At 38.6% G+C, this 12,225-nt stretch overlaps 2 pseudogenes; both read left to right on the top strand.

The window, feature by feature from the left end:
* The first annotated feature begins 3,468 nt into the window (after positions 1-3,468).
* Positions 3,469-5,755, top strand: LOC132624496 (probable LRR receptor-like serine/threonine-protein kinase At1g53430; annotated as a pseudogene).
* Positions 5,701-7,407, top strand: LOC132624495 (probable LRR receptor-like serine/threonine-protein kinase At1g53430; annotated as a pseudogene).
* The last annotated feature ends 4,818 nt before the right edge of the window (positions 7,408-12,225 follow it).

Below are 12,225 nucleotides of genomic sequence, written 5' to 3'. Positions count from 1 at the left end.
ATCATATTTCTCAAAGTCAGCCATACTCGTAACTTAGTCAAATCTTATCATTACTGTTGACATGGCTTTTCCAGACATATTACGAACTTATATCTCATTCTCCTTCTATTTCTAGGAAACATTTTGGCAGAGTTTCCTCTGTATTTCTTACTATCCCAAAACCTGCACGCAGGAAATACCAACAACGCCTCACAAGGCCAACATATATACATATATATCATATCATATCATAGCCACACAGGGCTCCCAATTCCAACAACAGTATAAAAATGATGAACTTACCTCATATGTCCAACTCAACTGTACCTGTTACACTTTCCTGTTTATTTTCCCTTTCAATCTTTAACTGCAGATGGAGTGGGTACTGATGACCTCCGGTAGAAAACTGTCTGCCACCACTTCCTTGAGATCCTTCATGATTTACCTTTCCTGCAGACTTAGCTCCTTTTCTAATTTCTCTAATATCCTCTCCCTGTTGTATCCCATTCTCCTTTCTCAAGAACATCATTATCATTCAACATACCATTCATTCCACTACACCCCTTCTCGGGCATCTTACATTGTATTACACTTTCAATAGCACTTGAAGTCTCATTCGTTACCAGTAACTACTGCACAATTGTACCCCCTATGGGTAAACATCCTTACTTAGACCTTGAATTATCTGTTCGTCGCCCGCGCATTCGAAACATACGTAAATTGATTGGAAGAGAAGGTTACTTATTACTCTAAGACATGACACGATCTAGAGTAGAAATAAATGAGACAATCCTGAATGTCTTGGTGGTCAACTGTTTATATGTGTGGGGCCCTCACACATATAAAAGAGACCCCACTGGACACGGTTTCATAGACTCCCTAAAGACTCTTGAACCTAGGCTCTGATATCAAGCTTTGTCACGCCCCGAACCATGGCCTGGACGTAACACGGCACTCGGTGCCTGACTGCATGTGACCGAGCGAACCACATGGCTTGCTGAATCATCATGATACATAACATAAGTGGAATATAACGTGAATGCATGATGAGCCTTTATAAAACGTAGTAAGTCATAATACTTAATAAAATACTTGTTTAAACATGAGTGCGGAAATAACATGAATGAGCCAAAATGGCTATACGACTCCAAATGTCTGACATGACATAACTGGCTTGTCTAGTCTATGAAACCTCTATCATGAGTCTGACTGGAAAACATACTTACGGGGACAAGGCCCCCAACATACCTTAGATGCATAACTAATCATAAAACAAAAGTTGACTAAACCCCGAATGAGATGGGGATCACCAATAAGCTGATATGAATGCTGTCCTACTGAGCAGATGTGTCGTCCTGTATATCAGTACCTGCATCGTGAAATGCAGACCCCCGGGCAATAAAAGGGGACGTCAGCACATTGAATGTACTGGTATGTAAAGCAACTGAATGAAATAACATGGGACATGAAATAACATGATAAAAGCTGAAACTGAAAACCTGGACATGAACATGAGCATGAGCATGAGCATGAATATATAAACATGAAGTTGAAACTGAAACTGAATACTGAAACTGAACATAAACATGATTACTGTAAGCATTAAATAATCTTTAATAATCTGTAATAATCTGTAATACCGACATGAACCACCACGGGGAGAAACGTGGAGTCTGATCTCTGCCCGATCAGCTAAGCCATCTCGTACCTTGCCGGGGCACGAGACATGAACATGACATGAATGGATCCAAAATCCCTCAATGGGGAAAACATGAAGGAATCGTTCTAACTGGGCGGAGCGGTCCTTATCCTACGTTGGCATACGTAGTTTCAGGCTATCTGAGCCTTCTCGGTATTAATACAACTCCCGAACATGAAAATAACTGAAAACATGATTTCTGAATCTTGACATGAACATGGGTACATAAAGACATGACAATAAATACATATATAAAAGTTTTTCATGAAAGTAAGCACAATATCTCATATCTTTTGTTATAGAACCCATGGGATGCAAGTTATGGGTTTTTCATAGATTACGGACTGAGTCTCAATTACCAAAACAGTAAATTAAGACTAATCAAACAGAATTGTAACTGACCATATAATATACATCATGGTTCAAGTGTCTAGGGTTTAGCAGGAATATACCTAGAATCCTAAAACTTGGTGTGTAATCTTGGAATACTGAAACATGGGGAAGAGCAAGGATGTTCCCACACGTGGATAGCGTCTACATACCTTGACTTCCTGCTTTGAGCGTATCACAATGTCCTTCAATCCCTTCAACTTTAATCTATAGCAATACAGGTCATAGGGATTCTATATTAGCAACAATATCCATGCTTTGATCATCTAAGCATTTTATCAAACACTTGGTGGGCATGAAGCTCCACAACCTTCATTAATGGTGTTTTCTTCACCCAATCCTCATTTTATTACTTCTAGCTGATTCTACAATCTCAATTAGATGTAATTAACATCATTCTTCATCACCCACATGAATACAACAATCCCAAGTCAATAATCCAAAAACGGTAGCATAGTTCATATAATTCTCTTTATCAAACCGATTTACTATTCTCCCAAGAATTCATCAATTCACAACTATAAATGATTAAGGAGTAGAAAAATTACCTTTTTGAAGTCCAATCCTCTTGAATTCGGGTTCTAGGGTTTCCACATCCAACAAATATGTTCCAATCATAACTCTATGGATTAGAAGGGTTTTGGGACTTGGATTCAACCTAGAATTATGATAAAACTTACCTTGAAAGGTTCTTGAGGTTGGGTACTTGTTCTCTATGAGTTTAGAGAGAGTTTTCGTGAATGGGATGTTGGGGAAATAAACCCCAAATCCCAAATATAACAAAAAAACGCGTAAACCCGACTTTTGACCCGAAATCGACCTGTTTCGCGATGGTTCCACGATGCGGGTGCATCGCGCAACATTCTGCAGCTAAAAAATCAGAGTTGGGCGATCGGTCCACGAAGCGGGGCCATCGCGTGCTCTCCCACGCGCCCTCACGCGCCCCGAGAAGCGACGGGTGTCGGTTCTGCACAGTGTTCGGTAAAATAGGCATAACTTCTTGTAGATAGCTCTGTTCAAGACCCATAATATACCGTTGGAAAGCTATTTCAAAGGGATAAAACTTTCATCAAGGAAGGTTTCCCAAATTCCAAATTAATAGAGGGTTTATGGTCGTTGGAAGTAAGACCTTCTATAAACTCACTTGCAAACATGCCCTGTAGAGTGGCTTCCAACTTTTCTTTGTCCAAAGACATTTTTACGACTTAATTGGTTTTCAAAACACTTCCTATAACCCTCATATTGGTTCCATTATATTATCATTTTATGAGTCAAACTTTCGCCCGAAGCTACGAGGTGTTACAGAATACTAGTTGTAATTATCACCTTCTAGGGAAACCACAACATTTTGTGGAAGAATTCCTGCCGCATTAGACATATTATGCCTATATGCCATCCAAATGCTTTCACGAGTTAAAGGGTTGGGAAGACAAGGGTATGGGTTTGAAGGTATAAACATTCCATAACTGTTTGGACGCTCTAGGTAAAATTTTCTTTTTCTTTTTTATTTTGTGGGAACTTACATTCTAAACTTGGTTCTTTTACTGTTGTGTAGAATTCAGAGGACTAGATCTACAAACTGGTATATTTACTTTTAAACAAATTAAAGCTGCGACAAGTAACTTTGATGCTGCAAATAAGCTTGGCAAAGGTGGATTTGGATCTGTCTACAAGGTGAACATACATGCAAATTCTCATAATTCTTCCTCCTAATTACCCCCTGTAGAGGAATTTCTAATGCATGCTATTGGAAATCATTTATGAACTTCATGCATTTTTTAATTTGTCGATGCTCAGGGTGCACTGGCAAATGGTACTATAATTGCTGTCAAGCAGATTTCATCAAAGTCAAGACAAGGGAACCGTGAATTTGTAAATGAAACAGGCATGATGTCAAGTTTACGTCACTCGGTCTCGTTTGACTCTACGGATGTTGTGTTCAACGGAACCAATATTTACTAGTTTATGTGTACATGGAGAACAGCAGCCTTTCTCATGCTTTGTTTGGTAAGTGCTATTCTTCATGGATTTTTATATTTGATGAAGGACACTAAGCCAAATGAATTTAAGTTTGACGATCCCATTCTGCCTCAATAATGTAATTGGCAATTGGCACAAGTCTCAAGTTTATATATTAATCTGTGTGCATACATATGTCTCTGTGTATGTGCCTAGTTTCAATTCTATAATAAATTGCAGGTCCTGAAGAATGTCGACCAAAATTGGACTGGCCAAATAGGCAAAAGATCTGTGTTGGCATAGCTAAAGGCTTGGCTTTCCTACATGAAGAATCACCTCTAAAGATCGTTCATCGAGACATCAAACCAACCAATGTACTCCTTGACAAAGACCTACATCCAAAGATCTCTGATTTTGGTCTGGCCAAACTTCACGAAGAAGAGAAAACAAATATCACCACCTGGGTTGCTGGGACTACGTGAGCTTCTAAACTACTCTAATTGATTAATCAAATTTTGTTATTAAAAAATACTCCCATTTGTATATTATCCTTCCCATTTTAGGTCGTGCCAAAGTTACTTTCAGTTTTTCCTGAATGTTAATCCTTAATCCTTGTTATATAATTCTGAATGGTAATGGCTGGCATTTTTACTGATCCCAAGAGTAAAACAGATTAGAAAGGTTATCTATCATTTCACATTTTCACTTTAGATCCTCTCGTCTTTTTAGAACCATGTTTTATGCTCCAACCATAATAAACTAGGTAAATGTCAATCATTTCTCTCTTAAAAATCCTAAGTCAAATTATGGCAATCGATTTTATAACGGAATGAGTAACAAAATTTCTGCTGTCCATTGCTACCTTACCTAGTGATGAGATAAATGGCATTAGTTTAAGCCTTTCATGAAGTTCGTGAATAGGTCTGGCTTGCATGAGTGCAATATTTTTACTTTGTTTTGCAGAGGTTATATGGCCCCTGAATATGCTCTTTGGGGTTATTTAACACATAAAGCACTTGTACAGTTTTGGGGTGGTTGTGTTAGAACTTGTTGCGGGGAAGAGCAATATGAAATATCATCTTGATGAGAATTACGCCTGCCTTATTGATTGGGTAAGAAACCCGAATCTCTTATATCAGTTCAATGAAGAGTGAATTCTGAAGCGGTTGTCGCTTTGCTTGATGAAAACTTCATATTGGTAGAAATCAAGGCATTGTATTTGATCAAGTAGACATGGTAGTATTTCAGACAGAGCATAGACCAGTAAGTGTCTTTCTCAATTTTTCTAATTCCATCATTGTGCTTATTCCAGGTCCTGGTTCTACAAAGAAAAGGGAAGTTTTCGGAGCTAGTGGCCCAAGGTTAGGTTCCGATTCCAATGAGGAGGAGGCGTTGAGGATGATTAAAGTGGCCTTACTATGTATTAATCCATCTCCAGCACTAAGGCCAAACATGTCTGCAGTAGTGAGCATGCTTGAAGGCTGTTTGGACGATAGGTTTAATTTTCAGGGACTAGGAGATGAGATTCAAGCGAACTCTGGTGAAAACCAATTAATCTTTCAATCAACTGACACAAAGGATACTGATCACTCTTCTTCAACCTTCCCTTCTACATCCACCTCTGTGTAAAAGTCTTTGTCTGCCCAATGTTGTATTAGAAAAGAGAAAAAAGGATGACGAAGGAGATGTTTGTCATGAATAGAGGGAAATTTAATTTAAAGTGTGCTTTGGAGAACAATAGCCTCGCCCGTGCTTTATTTGGTAATTTGCTATTCTTGTTCATTGTTTTAGTTGCAACCCAAACAGAAAATAACACTAAAATAAAACAAGAAAAAGATTTCTCTTTTGTAATTAATGAAAGAATCCGGAATGAGAAGTCACCATAGATTCTTAGTTCACACCAAAATGCAGGTCCAGAAGAACATCGGCTCAAAATAGATTAGCCAACCAGGCAGAAAATCTGCATCGGGATAGCAAGAAGCTTAGCTTTCCTACTCGAAGAATCATCATTAAAAGTAGTTCATAGGGACATTAAAGCGACAAATGTACTTGACAAGAAACTAAACCCAAAGATCTCTGATTTTGGTCTGGCCAAACTTGATGATGAGGATAACACACACATCGCCACTAGAGTTGCTGGAACCATGTGAGCTTTATGACAAGTCTCTCATTCATGCTTACGTTTTTGTGTTGTTTGGAGAAGTAGTATATCTATTATTGATAACCACATTAGGGTTAATTCCACGTCATAACTTTCTGCAATGACACCAAAACCTTACAATGAAAATTGATATAGGTCTGCGTGCTGTTCTCTTCCTTGCAGCATATATACATTTAAGTTTTTTAGAGCCCTTACCATATATCTCTCTCTTGGATTTTGGATATAAGTTTATAAACAGAAACTTGCCATAGTTTATATATTCTTAACCAAGAAAAACTTGTGAAGTTACAAAGATTAGGACATGATGGGCTGACTGCCCCTGAAGAAGGCGCATTCGGATGCTCAATCATATTTCTAGTGCTGATTGCGTTGCTTCTATTTTGAGCTTAAAGTTTTAAAGCTTCTGCCGGCAATTCTTTTATATTTCATCCCAATCTATCATCCTTGGCATTCTGTAATATCAAGCATGAAACTGATGCCGTTTTTAGAATCTTTAATCATGAGTTGAACATCTATATGTCACCCTAGTAGTAGTCTCCATGAATTTATAGTCCTCACTTTGTTCTGCAGAAGATATCTGGCCCCTGAATACGCATTATGGGGATACTTGACCTACAAAGTAGATGTCTACAGCTTTGGAGTTGTTGCGTTAGAGATTGCTGCTGGGAAGAACAATATGACATATCGCCCCAATGAGAAATTTGTCTGCCTTCTAGACTGGGTAAAGAATCATAATTCCCTATGTTAATTCCTAATAGAAGTAGTAATATTAAACCAGTTTCTGGTAACCCGCTCTACTTGGCCATGTTTAAATGGGTTGTTGAACCTAAAATGACCAGTCAAACTATTAGGTCAAAACGGGTAAATTAATGTAACTAAATAGGCCAAAAAGCACATCACACATCTCTTGCATTTTATTCAATTCTATTCTGATGCTTGTATTCAGGCCCTTGATCTACAAAGGCAAGGAAAATTGATGGAATTAGTAGATGAAACATTGGGTGCAGATTTGAACAAGGATGAGGCTATAAGGATGATAAATGTAGCTTTGCTATGTATCAATCCATCTCCAGCACTTAGGCCAACTATGTCTGCAGTAGTCAGTATTCTTGAAGATCATGTTGATCTTCCTGAGTTTAATAACTTGGAATCGAGATTCTGTGATGATTATGATAATGATGTTTTCAAGTTTCAAGGGTTAAGAGACAGGTATAACTAGATGCTCCAAAGGCAAACACTTTCCAATAGTATAGGAAGAGATTGTTCTTCCTCCACATCTGCTTAAAATTCGTAGACAGATCAATATTGTAAACAAAGTGTTAAGAATTAAACAAGCGATGCAGCGGAATCGATTAGGATGCACCAACACAAGAAGAATAATGCAAGAAAGCAATAAACGTAATGAACACAAGATTTACGTGGAAACCCAAGATGGGAAAAACCACGGGGCGCAAAGTCAGAGAAATTACCTATAAGGTGAGGAGTACAAAACGATCTCAACAGGGTGTCGAAGCACAACGAGATCAAAGGAAACGAAAGATTACAATCTCTCAATGAAAACTCTCTCTAACCTAAGTGTGAAATACAGTCTTGTGTGTAGGCTTGATAGTCTTGATAGTTGTTCTCTTTTTCTTGATGTTCTAGCAGAAAATCTCCTTTAAATAGGGGTTGAAGACGTTCAAAATCCCAGTTAGAATAGGACAAGCCATTCAAATCCCGGTTGGAATGGGACAATTATCGAATCTCAGTTGGAATGAGACAATTTCGTGAAACCCTTTTGAGACATATCCTAACAATCTCCACCTTGGACCAAAATCATAAACATCAACACTCGTTACCCCATAAAGCCCCGAACGACAATTTAAGCATGAAGAACACCAACTAAGTCTAAGCAATGCTTAAACTTAGTAATAGCAAGCGGCTTGGTTAACATATCTGCGAGATTATCTGACGCGTGAACTTTCTTTACCACAATCTCCCCTGCAGCAATAGTATCTCTGATAAAGTGGTATTTAACGCTAATATGCTTGGTCTTCGAGCGATGAGAATCGGCCTTGGTAAGATGAATAGCACTTTGGCTATCATAAAATACAACGGTAGTATCCTGTTGAACACCAAAATCAATAAGAAGACCTCGCAACCATGTAGCTTCTTTAACACTTTCAGTTGCAGCGATATACTCAACTTCGGTAGTAGAAAGGGCTGCAATAGACTGTAATTGTGCTTTCCAAGAGATAGCACCAGAGCACAGTGAAAAAATATAACCAGAAATGTGCCTCCTACGATCGAGATCACCACCATAATCAGAATCAACGAACCCAACAACATCATAAGATGATGCCTAGGCTCTATCAAATACCAAACCAATATCAACAGACCCTTTCCATAACGAAGAATCTACTTCACAACATTCCAATGATCCTTTCCAGGATTATGCATGTATCGGCTCACCATGCTTACCGCAAAAGCTAAATCAGGTCTAGTGCAAACCATAGCATACATAAGGCTACCAACAACACTAGCATACGAGATAGTAGACATCCTTTAAATGTCCTCCTCGGACGTAGGACAAGAGTCAGCAAGCAGTTTGAAATGAGCAGCAAACGGAGTAGAAACAAATTTACAATTAAACATATTAAACCTATCGAGGACTCTCAAAATACTTCCTCTGAGACAGGTAAAGCTTCCTAGCTTTTCGATCCCTCTGAATCTCCATACCTAGAATCTTCTTAGCTGCACCAAGGTCCTTCATCTCAAACTCAGAATTAAGTTGAGATTTTAACTTGTTGATCAAAGACTTGTCTTTAGAAGAAATCAACATATCATTAACATATAACAACAAGTAAACAAAGGAACCACCAGAAGACTGTCGAAAATACACACAATTATCATACTTACTACATGTGTAGTCTTTCCCAATCATAAACGAATCAAACCTTTTGTACCACTGTCTTGGAGCTTATTTAAGGCCATAAAGAGACCTTTTCAACCGACAAACAAATTGTTCCTTTCCAGGAACAACAAACCATTGGGTTGCTTCACATAAAGTTCTTCGTCTAACTCCATGAAGAAACGCAGTTTTAACATCAAGTTGCTCCAACTCCAAGTCAAAAAGAGCAACAATAGCAAGTAACACTCTAATGGAGGTATGACGAACAACAGGAGAGAAAACTTCATTAAAGTCAATACCTTCCTTTTGGTGGCAACCACGAACCACTAAGCGAGCTTTCCATCTTGCTTCTTCAACCCCGGGAATGCCATCTTTTAGTTTGTAGATCCATTTTGCAGTCAATGCACGACGACCTTTGGGCAGCTGACATAACTCCTATGTATTATTTTTGTGCAAGATTTCCATTTCTTCTTGCATAGACACTATCCAATTTGAGGAATTAGGACAAGAAATTGCCTCAGAGTAAGTAGAAGGATTAACTTTCGGGAATTTCTTATCCAACTGCAAGAGCATAAGCAATCAGCCCATCATTATCAGTGTCAGCATATCGAGCGGGCTTCTTTATAACTCATCTCGGTCTTTCACGAGCAATAACATAATCATCCTCCACTTGTGGCTCGACGGGATGTGTGGTACTAGTACTTGGCTCATCAACAGGAGCCTTCTCGCTAGCCTGAGGAACTGTAGAAGATATAGGGCCATCTTCGTGCATGAGCTTCATGGCTCACTTCTGCCTCGACCTTCTCACTGGCATCTTTCATATCATTATTACCCGGAGAGGAAACAACAGACTCTTTCCCAGAAGATAACATAACAGTTTCATTAAAAGTTACATCCCGACTCTGAATAATTTTCTTGGAGCTAGGACACCAGAAACGATATCCTTTAGACTCAGAAGCATAACCAAGAAACATGCACTTAACAACCCTGGGGGATAGCTTTCCATCATTAACATGAGCAAAAACAGTGCATCCAAAAACTCTAAGATTAGAGTAGTCAACGGGATTACCAGACCAAACTTCTTCGGGAATTTTAAAGTCAATAGATGAATGTGGAGACAAATTGATGAGGTAACAAGCTGTAGAAACGACTTCGACCCAGAAATCACAGCGGTGCCATAAACCAGTATTTGAGAGCATACAACGGGCTCTCTCAAGTAATGTTCTGTTTATACATTCTGCCACTCTGTTTTGCTGGGGCTTATGAACGAGAGTCTTATGTCTAGCAATACCATAAATAGCGCATAACTCATTAAACTCATTACCACAGAACTCCAAACCATTATCAGTCCTGAGCTTCTTAATTTTTCGACCAGTCTGGTTCTCAACAAGGGCTTTGAATTACTTGAAATAGAGAAACGCTTCACTTTTCTGTCTTAGGAAATAAACCCAGACCTTACGAGAAAAATCATCAATAAAAGTCAACATGTAGCGTTTTCCTCTAAGGGAAGGAACTTTGGAGGGACCCCATAAATACGAATGAATATGAGCAAGAATGCTATGTGTACGGTGTTTTGCTATGGAGAAACTAACTCTCTTATGTTTCCCAAAAACGCAATGATCACAAAAGTCAAGTTTACCAGTATCAGTTTTACCAAGAAGACCTTTTCTGCTCAGAATGGTCATACCTTTTTCACTCATATAGCCCAGACGCATATACTATAAACAGGTGAGATCATCGTCGGATAATGAACTAGAAACTGCTACAGATCCTGTCACAATTGAACCCTGCAGGTAATAGAGAGCCCCATGTCTTGTTCCTTTCATCAAGACCAGAGCGCCTTTTGAAACCATGAGAACTCCACCTTCAGCTGAATATTTGCGAAGAGATTCAAGAGTACCCAGAGAAATAAGGTTTTGTTTCAAGTCAGGAACATGATGAACGTTGGTCAATGTCCTGATAACACCATCATGGGTTCTAATTTTTACAGTACCAATCCCAACAACGTTGCATGGGGCATCATTCCCCATTGGGACAACACCACAAGTTTTCTCAAATGTTGAAAACCAGTCTTTATGAGGACATACATGATATGTACATCCAGAATCAAAAACCCATTCAAAAGAATTTTTCTTATCAACAGAGACAGCCATCAAAACATCACCTTCGGAATCACTTTCAACAACTTCCTGCTTCATCGGTTTTCTGCAACATTTTGTTATTTTCTTCTCTCTCTAGCTTATTCTTCAATTTATGACAATCACCAACTACGTGGTTTGTCTTCTTGCAGTATTTGCAGGATTTATCATTGTTGAATTTATGGCCTCTAGACTTGGACCTAAAATTCTTTTTATTACTCCCTCTATCATGACATCTTCCTTTAACAGACAAACCTTGTCCTTTGTCTTTAGAACGCACTTCAAAATTAAATTTTTCTTTGGAAAAGATTTGACATCCTCATAACTCAGTGTTTCATTACCACCATATAGCATGATTTTTTAAAAGTGCTTATATGTAGAGGGTAGGGATACAACGAATAATATTTCTTTATCCTCATCTTCGACCTTAACGTCTAAATTTTCTAGGTCAAGAATAATATAGTTGAACTCATCAAGATGATTTTGAAGGGGGGTACCTTCAGCCATAGAGAATGTGTATAACCGTTCCTTCAGACGAATTTTATTTGCGAGACTTTTCGTCATGTAGAGTGACTCTAATTTCAACCAGAGGCCTATAGCAGTAGTCTCATGAATAACCTCACGAAGAACCGTTTTAGATAGACATAGTTGGATATTCAAAAGTGCATTTTCATCCAATTCCTCCCATTGATCATCTGTCATAGACTTGAGTTTCTTGGATTTCTTAAGAAGAGCCTTCTTTAATCTGTTCTGGGTGAGAACTGCTTGTATCAGAAATTTTCAGATACTGAAGCTTATCTTGCTGTCGAACTTCTCGATATCAAACTTGGTTACGGTAGACATCCTGGATCTTGAACGCTCTGATGCCACTTGTTAAGAATTAAATGAGCGATGCAGCGGAACCGATTAGGATGCACCAACACAAAAACAATAATAGAAGAAAGCAATAAACGTAATGAACACAAGATTTACGTTGGAAACCCAAGACGGGAAAAACTACGAGGCGCAA

Source organism: Lycium barbarum, chromosome 12 (genome assembly GCF_019175385.1).
Source record: "Lycium barbarum isolate Lr01 chromosome 12, ASM1917538v2, whole genome shotgun sequence".
Classification (NCBI taxonomy): domain Eukaryota; kingdom Viridiplantae; phylum Streptophyta; class Magnoliopsida; order Solanales; family Solanaceae; genus Lycium; species Lycium barbarum.
This window is presented reverse-complemented; position numbering and strand designations above follow the sequence as displayed.